Here is a 15,146-nt window from a genome sequence, read left to right as displayed (position 1 = left end):
ATTGAATATTTGGACCTAAAAATTGATATCCCCGCAGCCTTAGTCTTCATAGATGCCGAGAAGGCCTTCGATAATGTATCCTGGCACTTCATCATAAAGTGTATGGAGAAGGTAGGAATAAGAGGGCCATTTCTGAAAGGTATAAAGTCGATCTATTCAGATCAGAGAGCGAAATTAATTATTAACAGTAACCTGACTAACTCATTTAAGATTACCAAAGGTACAAGACAGGGGTGCCCCTTATCACCCCTGTTATTTATTTTGGTCTTGGAAGTCATACTAAACAAGATAAGAGAAACATCGGAAATAAGAGGGATTAGAATAGGCACAAAAGAATACAAAGTTAAGGCTTACGCCGACGACCTAGTAATTTCATTAGAAGACCCCGCAAAAGGGATTAACACAGTGATTGAGTTACTGGAAGGGTTCGGTAAACTATCTGGTTTTAAACTGAACAAAACTAAAACGAAGATGTTGGTAAAAAACGTAGAGGAACAACTAAAGAACAAAATCGAGTCCGAATCCGGGATAATGATAGCAAAAAAGGTTAAATACCTGGGTATTTGGATCACCCCAAAAAATATAAACCTGGTAGAAGATAACTACAATAGAACTTGGAGAGAGTGTAAGAAAGACTTGGAAAGCTGGAGCAGATTAAAACTCTCTTGGGAGGGGAGAATGGCTGCCATCAAAATGAGTATCCTGCCAAAAATGATATTCCTATTCCAAAATATCCCAGTAGTCAGGGGCACAACAATGTTCAAAGACTGGCAAAGGACCCTTTCCAGATTCATCTGGCAGGGTAAAAGGGCCAGAATTAAGTATAAGTTGCTCACTGACAGGAGGGACAGAGGGGGGTTCGCTGTTCCTAACCTGCAATTATATTATGAGGCTTCGTGCCTTTGCTGGACCAAGGAATGGATAGTTTTGGATAATACCGACCTTTTGGATCTGGAAGGTTTTGATGCTAGACATGGGTGGCATGCATACCTGTGGGAGGACAAGGGGAGAGTACACAAAGGCTTTTCTAATCACATTATAAGAGGAGCGCTGCTGGAGGTGTGGAATAGGTGTAAAAGATTAGTAGAAAAAGATACCCCATGGTGGCTGTCACCCGTTGATATTCTAGTCACCAAGAAACTAAACATGGAAGGTAAAAGGTGGACATATGCTGACCTCCTAAGAAAATCGGATAAAGGATGGGAAATCAGACCCTACGAAGAATTAAAAGATAAATTAACGGGATGGATACAATACCACCAAATCAATGCTGTCTGGAGGGAACATAAAAAAGCTGGAATGAGTAAGAATAAATCGAAATTCCAACTAGAAATATTAGAAGGAAAGTCTAAACTTCTAACTAAAATGTACAATCAGCTATTAGAGTGGGATACAATGGACGAGGAAATTAAAGACGTTATGATTAAATGGGCCATAGATTTAGGCCACCCCCTAGAATATGAAAGATGGGCAAAACTTTGGACTAAAGATATGAAATTCTCAGCTTGCGTCAGAATTCGAGAAAACATGGGGAAGATGATGTACAGGTGGTACATCACCCCAATAAAATTAGCCAAAATGTACAAAACTGGTGAAAAGACGTGCTGGAAGTGTAAGAAGAAAGAGGGAGACTTCTTTCATATGTGGTGGTCCTGTGAGGAAGTAAAAAGGTTTTGGGGGCTGGTTTACGATGAGTTAAAAAAGGTTCTAAAATATACATTCCCTAAGAAGCCCGAGGCATTCCTTTTAGGAATGGTGGGAGAAGAAATAAAAAAAGACGACCAAACCTTTTTCCAATATGCAACAGTATCCGCAAGGATACTGTTAGCACAGAGCTGGAAAACACCTAACATTCCAACGATCAGTGACTGGCAGAACAAATTAATTGATTATATGGACATAGCAATGATGACTCAGAAAATCAGGCAACAAAGAAATAATAAATTTATTAATGATTGGAATAAATTTCTCTCATACATGGAATCGATTTTAGGAAATGCTAAAGTCTCAGTCGGTATGATATAAAAACCGCGAGGTAGGAACAACGTTAGGATGAAGACACTGCTAAATATATTGCTGAGTTATGGTTCTCGACGTGGTGGTGGGAAGTCAAATAATGTAATGGATTTGTATATGGTTTACGTATTTAATTAGTAAGGAACTTAAATTTGGTTTGTATATTTTTATTTTTTTTTCTGTTTTTGTTTTTATGGAAGATGTATATATGTTTTTTTAACTCTTGGAATATAATAAAGGTTTTTTTAATATTAAAAAAAAAAAAGAGCATGAACAACAGTCCTCTCCCTTTTCATTCCCAGGAATCTGTAATGAATGGCATATTGGAAGCGGGGTGGGGGTGGGGCTGAGGACGAAGGAGCTACATGAGGAGGAGATTAGAATGGGGCAGGAAGTGAATCAAAGAATTACAGAAAGAGGGAGAGAATAATTCAATTGTAAAAGACTACTTAAGTGCCTCAGTCACACTGGGGGGAAACCAGCCCATGGTACATTCCTGCGCACAGCATTTATTCCTTGCAATATATCTGAAAGAGACTTTCTTCCAGATCAATTCATTATCAATTCTAATTAACATCAAATGATCAGCATAGGTTAATGACACACAAGATTTTGGAAGACATTTTTGTGACTAATCAACTGTTTAGCCAAAGCATTTAAAAATACCAAGGAAGAGAGAGACTTTTCTTTTTCTCGCCTATAAACAAAATTCTTCTGCGCCTAAAGCAACTCTCTCATGAGTATGGAATGTACATTAATCATATGCTGCACAGGAATAAAAACACAAGCATCTTTTACATCAGAGATGCCATGGGACATCCAGATGACTTACTTAATAGGTATCTTTAACATTCACTGCCACAGATGGGGGATGGGGGAAATGGAAAAGAATTCAGCCTTTAACTTTCATTGCTGAGCCAACATTGCTTTAGTATAAAAGTGTTATTCTTTCACTCTCCCTGCACCATTCCCAATCTACTTAGTGCTAATGAGAAAAGTTAGGTCTAACTTTTAAGGAAGGAATAGCAGAGAAAGATATTCTGCATGGAAGGAGAGAATATGTTTTTTTTTTTTCTTTCTTGCCGTGTTGCCAGGTTTTCATTTGAATCTTCTTCTCCTTCTCCTTCTCACAAATTAAGATATAGGTTTTGACAGATATGGAAAACATCTGCCTTCTGGCAATCCATTTGTAAGTATGAATTATTCTAAATTAATCCCAAGAGTTTCTCTGAAGCCTGCTTTTATTTTTTATTTTTTTAATTAAGATACAGAAAAGCACACTTTTACTGACTCAGTCTCTCTAGTACTACTGTCTTTTCTGACAGCCAACTACCGTATTTTTTGCTCTATAAGACTCAATTTTTCCCTCCTAAAAAGTAAGGGGAAATGTGTGTGTGTCTTATGGAGCGAATGCAGGCTGCTCAGCTATCCCAGAAGCCAGAACAGCAAGAGGGATTGCTGCTTTCACTGCGCAGCGATCCCTCTTGCTGTTCTGGCTTCTGAGATTCAGAATATTTTTTTTTCTTGTTTTCCTCCTCCAAAAACTAGGTGCGTCTTGTGGTCTGGTGCGTCTTATAGAGCGAAAAATACGGTACTCTCCAAGATCCCAGGAGATGATTTTTCCAGGTGTGCTAACCAAGGAGCCTCTTTTAAAACGGGAGGTGCCAAGTGCTAAGGACCAAAATACCTTTAAGCAGACTCCCACTATTTCACCCTGGGGTCAATTTCCTAGCCCAATAATGCACAGGGAAATATGTGCATCTTTCTTCAGTGGAAGAGACACCAACTTCTTCCATTGGAGGCAATCAGAAATGGGATGCCTTATTCCCATACAGGAGAAAGAGGAATTGACTGCATTCAGCCAAGAGCAACAAGATGATATATCAACTTGGGAGCTCATGTATGTAGAAAGTGCTGCCTTCACCACACTGAACAGTACACTTTGAGCTATCCTCCTTTATTTCATCCGACATGCACAGCCAATTGTTTTTTATGAGAATTAAAAGTGATTTGTGAGATGCTTCACTTCCCGTTGTAAACACATTTCTTTCTTTTACCCCATGGATCCACCTGGTCAGACAGATGCAGGTTTTTGAAACAATACATAAACCTGCAAAATCTGTTAGACCAGTAGCAAAAAGCTAGATGAAAGCTTTGTTTTTCAATTTGTCACAAACAGCAGATTCCTTCTTGCTCCACCGATCACCACAGGATGTGTCCCCTCACTGTTGTACTCTATCCACAGCCCAGCCCAGCAAGCCATTTCCTTAATTTCTGGGTGTTGTGTTTACCCTAAGAGTGCACATTTTCTATATTCAAGTGTTTTAAGATTTGGATGCTCACAAACACCCGGATAATCCCACCATTGCTGAATTTAAGAGGGTCTTACATTAAATCATACTTGTCCTAAGCCTTTCTGGAAGACATTCAAAAATTTTGAATTTAGTGTGATAACCATGAATTATAATGATTGCAAATGGTTCTTTGGAAATAACCATTAAAAGACATTTCAGAGGATTAGTTTGACTTCCAAGATCTATATTGTGCTCATTTTTTATCAGGTTTTGACATAAGCTGCAGGAGGGATAGACAGGAAATAATGAAGAGTCATGACATTCAATCCCACAGTTCTTCAAAATCCCTTCTATTGATCTGATTTGCTCAGTCCATTATCCCCCTGCTGGATGCAGCCAAAGGACTGACCCTCATTCTTTTGAGAGGTAGCGTTTGAAAATCCTGCTAAATGCTATGAAACAGAAAGGTAGATTTAATCATTAAGGTCATCAGGGACCCCTAGATGGACCAATTAGAATCCTGCCATCTGGCCTGTACTGCTTCTAAGATTTTGTGAAATATTAAAGTAGCTTGGTAGCAAGGGCAATGCTGCAGGATAAACATCTTTTCATAATCCAGGAGGCCATGGGAACATTAAGGACATTTTATTGAATGCAGTTATTGCAGTAAGGCAGAAGACGAATTTGTTCTGTAACAGATAATGGATGATATCATAATGCTTTATTTATTCCCTGTTGTTCAGTGTGGTGGTGAAAATCTCAGGACAGAACAAATTGAGTTGCTGTTTGGCTGAATAAGGAGGATGAAAGGAGTGCTAATCATAATGTGCTCTGTGGGTCATGCATTTTATGGAAATTGTGGACCTTAATTAAATACAATTAAATGCAGACATTAATTAAATGCAGAACCCCCGTTATCTGACCCTTAGTCTTCGATATTGTCCTCAAATATGTTTTGAGGAAATGGAGAGATATCAATCTGCCATATATCAAGGAGACAGAAACGAGGACACGTAGGTGAGCTCTTCCCCTCCTGTACTATTTCGAAATGAAATCAATTAATGCAAAAATAAAATAAAATAAAATAAAATAAAATAAAATAAAATAAAATAAAGTATACTGGCTGCAGGTCGTGGAAGCATTGCTATCTGAGTTGCCCAGAGGGGAACAAACCCCAGAACAGAGAACTGTAATTCTAAACATGCATAATACAAGTCTCACTGGATCAAATGAAAGTAAACATCCTTAAGATCAGGCATCAGGATAACCAGTTTAGAGATTCCTTATTTTCCAAATGCCACAGTGCAGCCCCCCCCCCCAACTTGGTGCCCTCCAGATGTTGTTGCACTACAACTCCGATCGGCTCCAGGCAGCACGGTCAATGGTTAGGGATGATAGGCACTGTGGTCCAAAAATGTTGTTGCAAGGACCAGGCTGGGGGTGCTGCCATATCAGGTCGGTGGTAGTTGAAGTAAGACAGCAGGAACAGCAACAGCAGGTGATACTCTTTGACAAAGTGCCACTCTTTGACAAAAACAGGACAATAAGGATACAGAAGTACAAATGCAGCACCCTATACAGTGGTACCTCGGGTTACATACACTTCAGGTTACAGACTCCACTAACCCAGAAATAGTGCTTCAGGTTAAGAACTTTGATTCAGGATGAGAACAGAAATTGTGCTCTGGCGGCGCGGCGGCAGCAGGAGGCCCCATTAGCTAAAGTGGTGCTTCAGGTTAAGAACAGTTTCAGGTTAAGAACGGACCTCCGGAACAAATTAAGTACTTAACCCGAGGCGGAGAAGCAGGTTGACTTGGTTGGGAGATCCTAAACATGAGAGGTACTACTAGAAGACTGCAGAGTGTGAAGATTAGAGCTGTCAAGCAGCAAAATAACTTCTAGTTGATTCACCATCTATGCTGTAAGTTAAATCAGTTTGCATGTTGGTGTCATTTTTATGAGCCAGACTTGAGCTTTAGAGGAGTCTAGGCATGATTTGAAATGGGTTTAGGGTTGGGTTGAGTCTCAGAATTAGCTTTCTGAACCCCGCTAAACTCAGCCCCCACCATTGCATACATTCAAATAAACAAGAAAATAAGGAAATGCCACCCTCAATTTTCTTTTTCATTCCCTATGACAGCTGCACATCAAATCAACAAGAGAGAGAGAGATGAGGGTGCTATTTTTGTTTTTAAGTGTGCCTTTGACTCAGAGCCTCGTTGATTAAAATTTGTCCTCACGATTAGATAGCGGTCCTCACAGATGAACGAATGACAGGTTGCAGCCCTCAAGAAAATGACAAAAGGAGCATGGAACACAAACTTGAGCCCAACAATATAATGGAGGAAGAAAAAGAGGACATGGAAAGGAGGGATTTATTGTATATAGACTATAAACAGTTTCCTGCAGTTCTCCTGGCTGTGTCAAGATCCAGTGTTTCACAGCATTTTCAGAGAAAGGGAAGCGGGAGGGGGAGTCCCTCATCTGTTTCTGACAGGGTAACTAAGATACCGCTTTGGGTAAATGTTGACTTTTCAAATGGCAACAGCCATGATTGCGATGGGAAATCACAAGCAATAATTCTTGAGACAATTCATTCTGCTCTTTGTTTATATGTGAGAGAATCTACATTAATAAACTGCTGGAAAACCTCCCTGTTTTGAAAGCATTAGTTTAAATGTTATCACTCCCTGATATTACTGCTGCTTTTTGAAATTAATGCTAATTTACAAGTTCAGTTGCTAATGTGTTGATGTGTTGTTTTCTAAGCAGAGTAATGGTATAAAGAGCAATTTTTGGTTGTTACTGAAATAATTTGACAGAATTATCCCAAGACTTTTTGTGTCAGAATTAAGCACTAATGCAACATCACATCAGTAAGTCTGGAAGAAACATTCATGGAATTGTCCTGCATGGGCGCATAAACTCTGTGCTGTTACTGAACCACATATAAAAAGTACTCCACTGTTTCCTGCTGTTTGGTTTTATGAGCCTTCAAGTGCTTAAAGTTCTCCTGTCCTCTAAGGCTGAGGTGGCTACCTTTTTGAGGATTGAGGGCAGCATTGATCCATGGTCAACTGTTGGGGGTGTGGCACATGTCAATGTGGGCGAGGCCAAAGTGTAAAAATGGGTGTGGTAAGAACTGCATTTCCCAAGGCTGCCTTCCAAAAGGCTTTCCCATTAGAAGGCCCATTAGAATAAGTTTTTATCTTTTTTTACAAGTACAACCTTTCATTTCGCATTTTGTGAACCGTGATATCTAAGGCTGCTAATGTGTCATTTGGCACTGGGATTCTTTTTTTTTAAATTTAAAAAAAGTACACATGAATCGGTGCAGAACTACCTCTATGCATTGCCAGGGTGGAAATTGGGGAATGAATTGCCAGGGAGGAATGATGGAGAGGTGGGACCAAAAACAGCCTGGATACATTCCATCAAGTGCTGCCCAACTGATGAGATGGGAAACAGCAGAATAAAGAGTATGATGGCTGGAAAAAATTGGAGTGTCATGTGCCAGTTGCACAAACAGAAAAACTGGATTTCAGCGACCCATTTGTGTAAGATAACATCTCCATCTGGGAACTGAGCTGCGGTAGCCGCCGGGCCTGGAACTAAGTGTGTATACAGAAGCACAAGCCCAAATGGTTTTTATTGCTTCACATACTTGGATTCATATTTGGAATAAACCTCAGCCTGATATGTGTCTCTTGGAAGTGGGGCAAACCAAAAATCACTACTCGAGAGCCTAAATTTGAAAGGCAGAAAATGCACATTTCAATATCCTCTCTACATGATTAGGCATTTAATGAGGCCATAAGATACTCATGCTAGATATTCATCCGCTCACAGCAAGACTTATCCTTCCTTTGTGTTATGTACTGAGTTGAATAGGATCCAAACTGCAGCAGTCTGATTGGTCCTAGAACAATAGGATCCAAAATGCAGCAGTCTGATTGGTCCTAGAACAATGCAGCAGTATGATTGGTTGGCAGGAACCACCCAATCCTGCTCCAGATAGAAGTGAATCCACAACCTGATTGGCTTACAGTAGAATTCCAGAATTAGCCAATCATGTGCAGCCCATTGTGTAAATAATGCATATAAAGCAGATACTGTGAGGGGACTTTCATTCATTCCTCCTCACCACTATGAGCTGAATAAAGAGCATGAAATCACTTTGCGACTCTGAGTATATTTCACTTTGGTAAACACACAGATTTAGGCAGTGCTTTTTTCTGGGGGGACGTATAACTCTAAACATTTTGTGAATCTAAGTTTGGTGTCATTGAGGGCAGTATTTCAATATGAGTAGGAAAATCAGATTACCCCTAAACATTGTTTTAGAGGGGGGAAAGCACTGGATTTAGGCTACTCTCAAAAAGATAGGTGCAGTGGGCTGGGCAGAGCTTACTCCCCACAGGGAGGCCATTTTGTGGCAATATACTACCGCCATGTCTGTTTCACTCCACACATTTTAACTTTCTCCTCTAGTCCCTTAAGTAACTGCAATGCTTCATCTTGCCTAACATTTGTGTGTGCACACGCACACACACAAGAGGAAGTAATTCATTTACTACCATACCCAGGGACTTGAATCTGTCAGAATCTGACCTTTAAAGGGAATAATGGAATGTGACTGCAACTTAACTAGGAGCTACTGAAGCTTTCATTTTGGTGGACTCGTTTTCCCTTTCGTCAGACCTTTGCTGCTTGACAGAAAAATAATTACTTTTGTTGTGTTTTCTCATCTTGATCTTTCTGGGGATAGTATCTTTAAGATCATCAATCATTATCTCTTAACAGTTACCTTTTCACTGCAGCCTGCCCTGTTGTGTCTGATTTAATGATACAGGAATATCAGGCAAAAGGAAGTAAAGGATTTCTGGGTAACTCCTGGTAATTAAAAGTCCTACAGTAACTGTAGCCCACCAATTGTGGCAGGAAAAGGAGCCAGCAACTAGAAATACAGAATTACATGGTAAGATTTTTAAGAATGGAGGTGGGGACGGAAATCAAGAGGTTTGCCTTACATAGGCACTATTCCTGTGTTGACACCAGGTGTTGTAGGTTTGCCATTCCTTGCTTTTATCCAGGAAGTATAAGATTGTAGTTTTTACAGAAAGTGCGGAATGAAAAATGATCCCTCTTGTTTTGTAAATGCCTGCCTAGAGAAATATACTGTATCACCATGGTAAACATTCAATGAGTTTTGGATCTGTCCCTAAACTGCCAAAATAAAATGGACTGCATCATCAATTTTGCAAAACTAATTTTGTGCTCAGTTATACACATTGGTGGGTTTGTTTCAGGAGCTCAACATAATTATGTTTTAAAAATAATTCTGAACTAATCATTTTAAAAAATTAAAACTCAATGGCACTCTTTCATTCATACACTATAGACATTTGTACAACCGAACAAATATTTCATTAACAATAAAGACTGACAGAGACAAATTCTTCATCCTATTTTGGAACAGGATCTCTGTTTCACAGCCAAGATTTCATTGTGCGAGCTATCATTGTGTCAGTAATAATATTGCAATGAACAAATGAGGCACTGTTGTAGAATAAAAACCCATCTGCATATTGTTTACACTTAAAGAGTGTTGGTTGGCTCAATAATACTGCGATATTATATTAAGGCACACAAAATGCACACATCCTCTCTCCTCAATATACACCATAATTGCATATAGCATAAGTTGAACTGGATATTAAATGGTGTTATCACACATGATAAAGCCCCAAAGGCTGCTTATTCAAGGTAAAACAGCTTTAGGAGGGGTCATCTGTACTGGAGAAGAAGAACAGACACACTAAAGGTCAAATTACACACTGTACATTTAAAGCGCATTCAAACCACAATTCTTCCCTCAAAGAATTCTGGGCAACTGTAGGTTGCTTAAATTTAGGTTAATATCCAATGTTAGCAAACCCTCTAGGTATCACTATTTTCCAGGGACAGTCCTGGATTTACAGGATCCCAGTTTATGATTTGATCCTCAAATGTCCTGCTTTTCCTTAGGATGTCCCTTTTTTCATCAGAGAAATGTTGAAGGGTATGTGATAGTTGTACTCAGAATAGACCCATTGAGATCAGTGGACTTAAGACCCTTGAAATGATCAGACCTACTCTTGAGTATGAATTAGCTAGCGATCAAACAAAAGTTGTCCTTGTGCCTGAGTAAGCCATTGTCTGCACGTATTAGATAGTTCATCAGATATTTCTGTTTTGCTCTATCTTATGCACTGGGGCTCTTAATATATTAAAAACATTTTGATCATATATATCAGGATCAAGCTTTTTTAAAGTCTCGCTGATTTCAAACAGATATTTAAAGGCTTTTAAGTCTCACTGAACTCATTCTGTTTTAAAATCTCTTTTTGCATAAAAATTCATTTGCATTAGCTCATGTGGGACAGCATCAACATCACACAACAAGCATTGGGAGGAGGCCAAGTTTGGAGGCAGGGGGCTGGGCTCCATGCTCAGCTTTGTACTTAAAAAAAAAGTGAAACCCCATTGGCCCCAGCCCCCCATTTCTTTTCACGCTCTGTGTGTGCCACATTCACCCCAGAGCACCCATTCCTTGTCCCCTGTACTGACGTAATGAATGTCCCAGAGGCCGGTTTGAGTCGTCAGCACAGCCCAATCCTCCCAGCTAACTCTCTTCAGCAGGGCAGTGGTAGAACCCATATGCCCCCTTTCCCAACAAAGGAGGCCGCCTCTGCCCCATCAAGGGCTCAGCCCCATCCCAACAGACTTTATGTGGCTGATGACACCTCAGAGCTCTACAGAGTTGGTGCCTTTGCCTGGGAATATCCCTTGTCTGAAATCAGAATTTCAGAGCCTCTCCAGAGCCTCTACCAGCCATCTGTGCTAGATGCGCCAGTAGTCTGCCTCAGTATAAGACAGCTTCCAGTGTTCCTATGTGGGGCAATGAGTTTACTTGCCTTTATAAATGCAAATTTGTAAATGTATGTTTACAAATGGGGAAAAAAATACGAAAAATATTATTGCAAAAATGCAGAGATCTCTTCTCTAAAAAGAAGCCAAATTTTGATAAGTGCCATCTTTGGAACTTCTTTTTTAAAAATCCACACAACAGGCCCCAGTTAACTTGTATGACGTGAGGTTGGGGTTTAGAAGGAAAATGAGCTGAGGCTTGCGAATTAAATGCAGGCAAATGTAAACTTACTTGACGGCTTGGCCATCATCAACTATAAATAAAACAGCCTGCACTGATAGTTTCAGGGAAAGGACAGACTGGATTGGATGACAGTAATGGAGTCGCACATGGATGGATGTCTTGCTTTGTTCTTTAAGGACAGATGAGGCTGGTAGAATATGAGAGCACTCCATGTCTTTTAGGAAGAGAAATGCTAGGGGAGGCCCAATGGCAGACCAACTCTGCGCTACAAAGATGTCTGCAAATGTGGCATAAAGGCCGGCAACATCAAACCTGCCGTATGGTAATGCCTTGCAGGTAGGTGGTCACAGTGCCTGGAGACCGTCAGGTCATGCATCCATAGTAGTGACCAGAGGAGAAATGACCGCTGGGGAGGAGCGTAGAGAAAAGAAACGCCTTGGAACACCTGCATCAGCACAACCAAACGCCTGCTGAGATTTCCATTCCACCTTAAGGAGCAGACATGTGGAACTGTTGCGTGTCACATGTCTGTTTACATTCCAGCACAGCTTGCTGGGAACTTCCGTTGTGTATAGCTTTTGCTCTTTTCCCCTTTTTCTCTGAGACGACGAGAGAGAGAGAAGACATGTTTTTTTGTCCTGATGTATGATTAATAAATCTGTAGTTGTAGTATGCTTCCACAAGCCTCACACCTATTCTGTGTGCACAGTTCGCTCTGCTGATAGTGTGCCCTGGCTTTGAAGCCCGGGTCGTTGATTTACATCAGAGCAGAGGCCGATGGTCTTTGCAGTGGGAAGACTGGAAGGAGATGACCCAGCTGGCCTCCCTGCCCTCTGCATGTTGACAACGCCTTCATTGGCCCCATTTGCAACCATACTGGTCTCTACAGCCACAGCAGGCACTGTAACCTTACAGCCATTGGACTTCACCCCCAAAAGCGCACTCCTCCATTGTCTCTCGAGACAGACGGATGCCAACCAACAACCAGCTATGGTTAATTCAATTTATCATCTGAGGATGCCTCTCCCTCCTCCATTCTATATCCCCTTAGGGACTTTTTTTCACTGCAGGATTCCAAAGCATGTTCACCCAGTGATCTGAAGTGATGAAACGGCAGGTGGATAAAGATAGTGGCTTTTTGTTTAAAAAAACTGGCACCAGAGCTCAGTTCTAGGCATTTGCCCCCTCCTTAGCTATGCACATGCGCAAGTCACTCAGCTTCCCTTTGCTTCAGGTTTCCCTTTTGCCAATGGAGTAATTATACTTTCCCCGTTATGCCTGAGAGAGATACAGCCTCCCTGAATAATTCATGTCTATTATATGTGGTCTGAGATCTTCAGATGAAAGGTGCCATACAGGAAAAAATGGAGAATTGTACAGTATGAAAAGTGAGGAAGAAAAACGGAAGAATAAGCTAGCATTTTGTGTCTCATTTATTCAGTCAGACATTGTCTCGGATGAGAGGAATGGGGGTGGGGGAAAATGTTTTTGGAACATGAGCTTTCAGCTGACCTAGACAAGGAGGAAAAGTGAAGTTTGTTTTGGAAAGTGATCTGGACAAATCTGTTTGACTGATTTAGCGGTGAGGAGGGCATTGGGTCCTCACCATGACAGGCTTTGAACAAGTCAAACAATATTATCTTCCTTCTTTTAAATATAATACTTTCTATGCCATTCACTTTCCGAGGAAAGTATAGCTTGGCAGACAGACTTCTCTATTCTGCAAGAGCCGCATGATTTGAATAAATGGCTCACTTTTTAAAAACACATATTGAAAATATTGCAGGAAAGAAAGAATAAATTTAAACACAGAGATTTAAACAAAACAGAACTCTCTTGCAGAAATCCGGGGGAGTTAGGTAGTCGAACAAGATTCTTCTTGACAAGTGAATAGCATAGAAAGTTCTGTATTCATTGCATTTTATTTATACATTTTCCATCCCACCCTTTCTCCCAAAGTTGGCCATTTCAAACAAGGATGATCGTTTTCAAGGAATTCAACGTTGCACTAAGGAGATTGTTCCATCAACATAAGCATTTAGGCTTGCCAGACAGAACAATTTCCCCAAACCCATGCACTGTTATGGGGGATCTGAGTAGATTGGGGGGCGTGCGGGGGCAAGAGAGAAGGGAAAGCCCTGCTTCAGTCCTGTTCCACTAGCAGGAGGCCTCCTTCAGCAGCCTGCCTGATCTCTCCCTCTTGGCCCCCCTCTCCAGCCTCTGATTCTGGACTGTTCTCTGCCACAGACTCTTCCTTCTCACTAAACCCTGTTACCTCTTCAGGTTCCAACACCGACTCCTCCCAATCTGCTCCCTCTTCTCCCACTGACCACTCCTTGTCATCCCACCACCAATCCCCTGTCTCTTGTGGGCTCCCCAGCTGGTGTCTCTGAACATTCCTCTGCATCCAGTCAGTCCACGACATACTATAACTTAGCACTGCAAATGACAAGAATGTTTCTTCAATAACTTTCCAATGTCATTATTTTAAACAACAACAACAACATGTCAAACCTCTATGTTGACAATCTATATTTTCCTGCTGACAAATACTACACCATATCAATACCATACCATAGCAGATAAGTGTTCACCTTCGTAAAGTTTAGCGGAATCCTGAACATCTCCCCCAAACTGTAAACACGTTTAAATGAAATTGTTAATACTAAGGGAAAGAAGGCGAGTGAAAGATTGCTCTGTACACTTGTCTTCTCTGTTTCCAGAAGCATAATGTTTCCGTCTCAAAAACATAGTTTTAAGAAGCTGAACTTTCTACTCATGAACTCAGAAATATAAGGTCACTCAATGTCGCTGTCATTCTAGCTGTAACCTGAGATGGCTCGACAAAGGATAAACCTGACTAGCTGATACGTAACTCATTATTTTTTCCAAACTCATTTTTCAGTAAGGATGCTACACCTGATATCTTGGAAACAATATCTAGGAGGCCCCCCCTTTTTTTACACAGTAATTATAGTGCAGGCACTTCACCTTTTCTAAAAAATGAAGGTGATGATGGTGCATTATGGAATGAATAGCAATGGGGATTATTTCAGCTGCTTTGTACTGCTAATGACATGAGAATAAATAGAGTCATTATCTATACTTAAATACGTGCTTTTAGATTACTCATTATCCCAGTGCACTGGAAAATTGGTATTCAAGCATGTATATGATCCTAATGGTGCTTTACAAAAAGGTTCCAGCTTTGTTTATTAAAATGTTGTTTTAATCATTTTATTTTGCTTAGAAGGGTAATACTGGGTGGAAGCCATAATGGGCTGCAGCTTCGGAAGTACAGCTCCTTTGTAAAACAACAACAACATGACAGGTTTTTCAAAGTTATAGAGTTGAAATAACGAATCCCTTTTATCATGTGATAATTAGCATTTTCAAAGTATATTAATAAGAAATGGGGAAAAAGCTTCCAAGAAGGTTAGGCTGATTTGATCAAGATATAGACAGCCTCCAAACATTGGGAAGAGATCATTGCTTCTGAGACCATTGCATTGCAGGGCATTGGATTAGATGACCCTTGGGTCCCTTCCAACACTATGGTTCTATGAGATACTGCCACTGAGAAAAGCCCACAAAATGATTTTTGGGAAGGGATAGGCTTTTCAGAAATATGTTGCTTCCTAAAACTAATAAAAACAACCAACCAGAATTTACATACATTTGTG

General features: G+C 40.5%; 1 protein-coding gene across 1 annotated transcript in view; it reads left to right on the top strand.

Annotated features, from left to right (window-relative positions):
• LOC310702417 (uncharacterized protein) overlaps nucleotides 1–14,929 on the top strand; it is a gene marked incomplete at its 5' end in the record, with an annotated part of 62,752 nt that extends 47,823 nt beyond the window's left edge. Inside the window, one exon of the mRNA XM_083493895.1 lies at nucleotides 14,919–14,929. The remainder of the gene's footprint in view (nucleotides 1–14,918) is intronic.
• Nucleotides 14,930–15,146: the final 217 nt, after the last annotated feature.

Source organism: Podarcis liolepis, assembly GCF_965112155.1.
Source record: "Podarcis liolepis genome assembly, chromosome: 3".
NCBI classification, from domain to species: domain Eukaryota; kingdom Metazoa; phylum Chordata; class Lepidosauria; order Squamata; family Lacertidae; genus Podarcis; species Podarcis liolepis.
The sequence above is the reverse complement of the archived record's forward strand: the minus strand, read 5'-3'. Positions and strand labels throughout refer to the sequence as shown.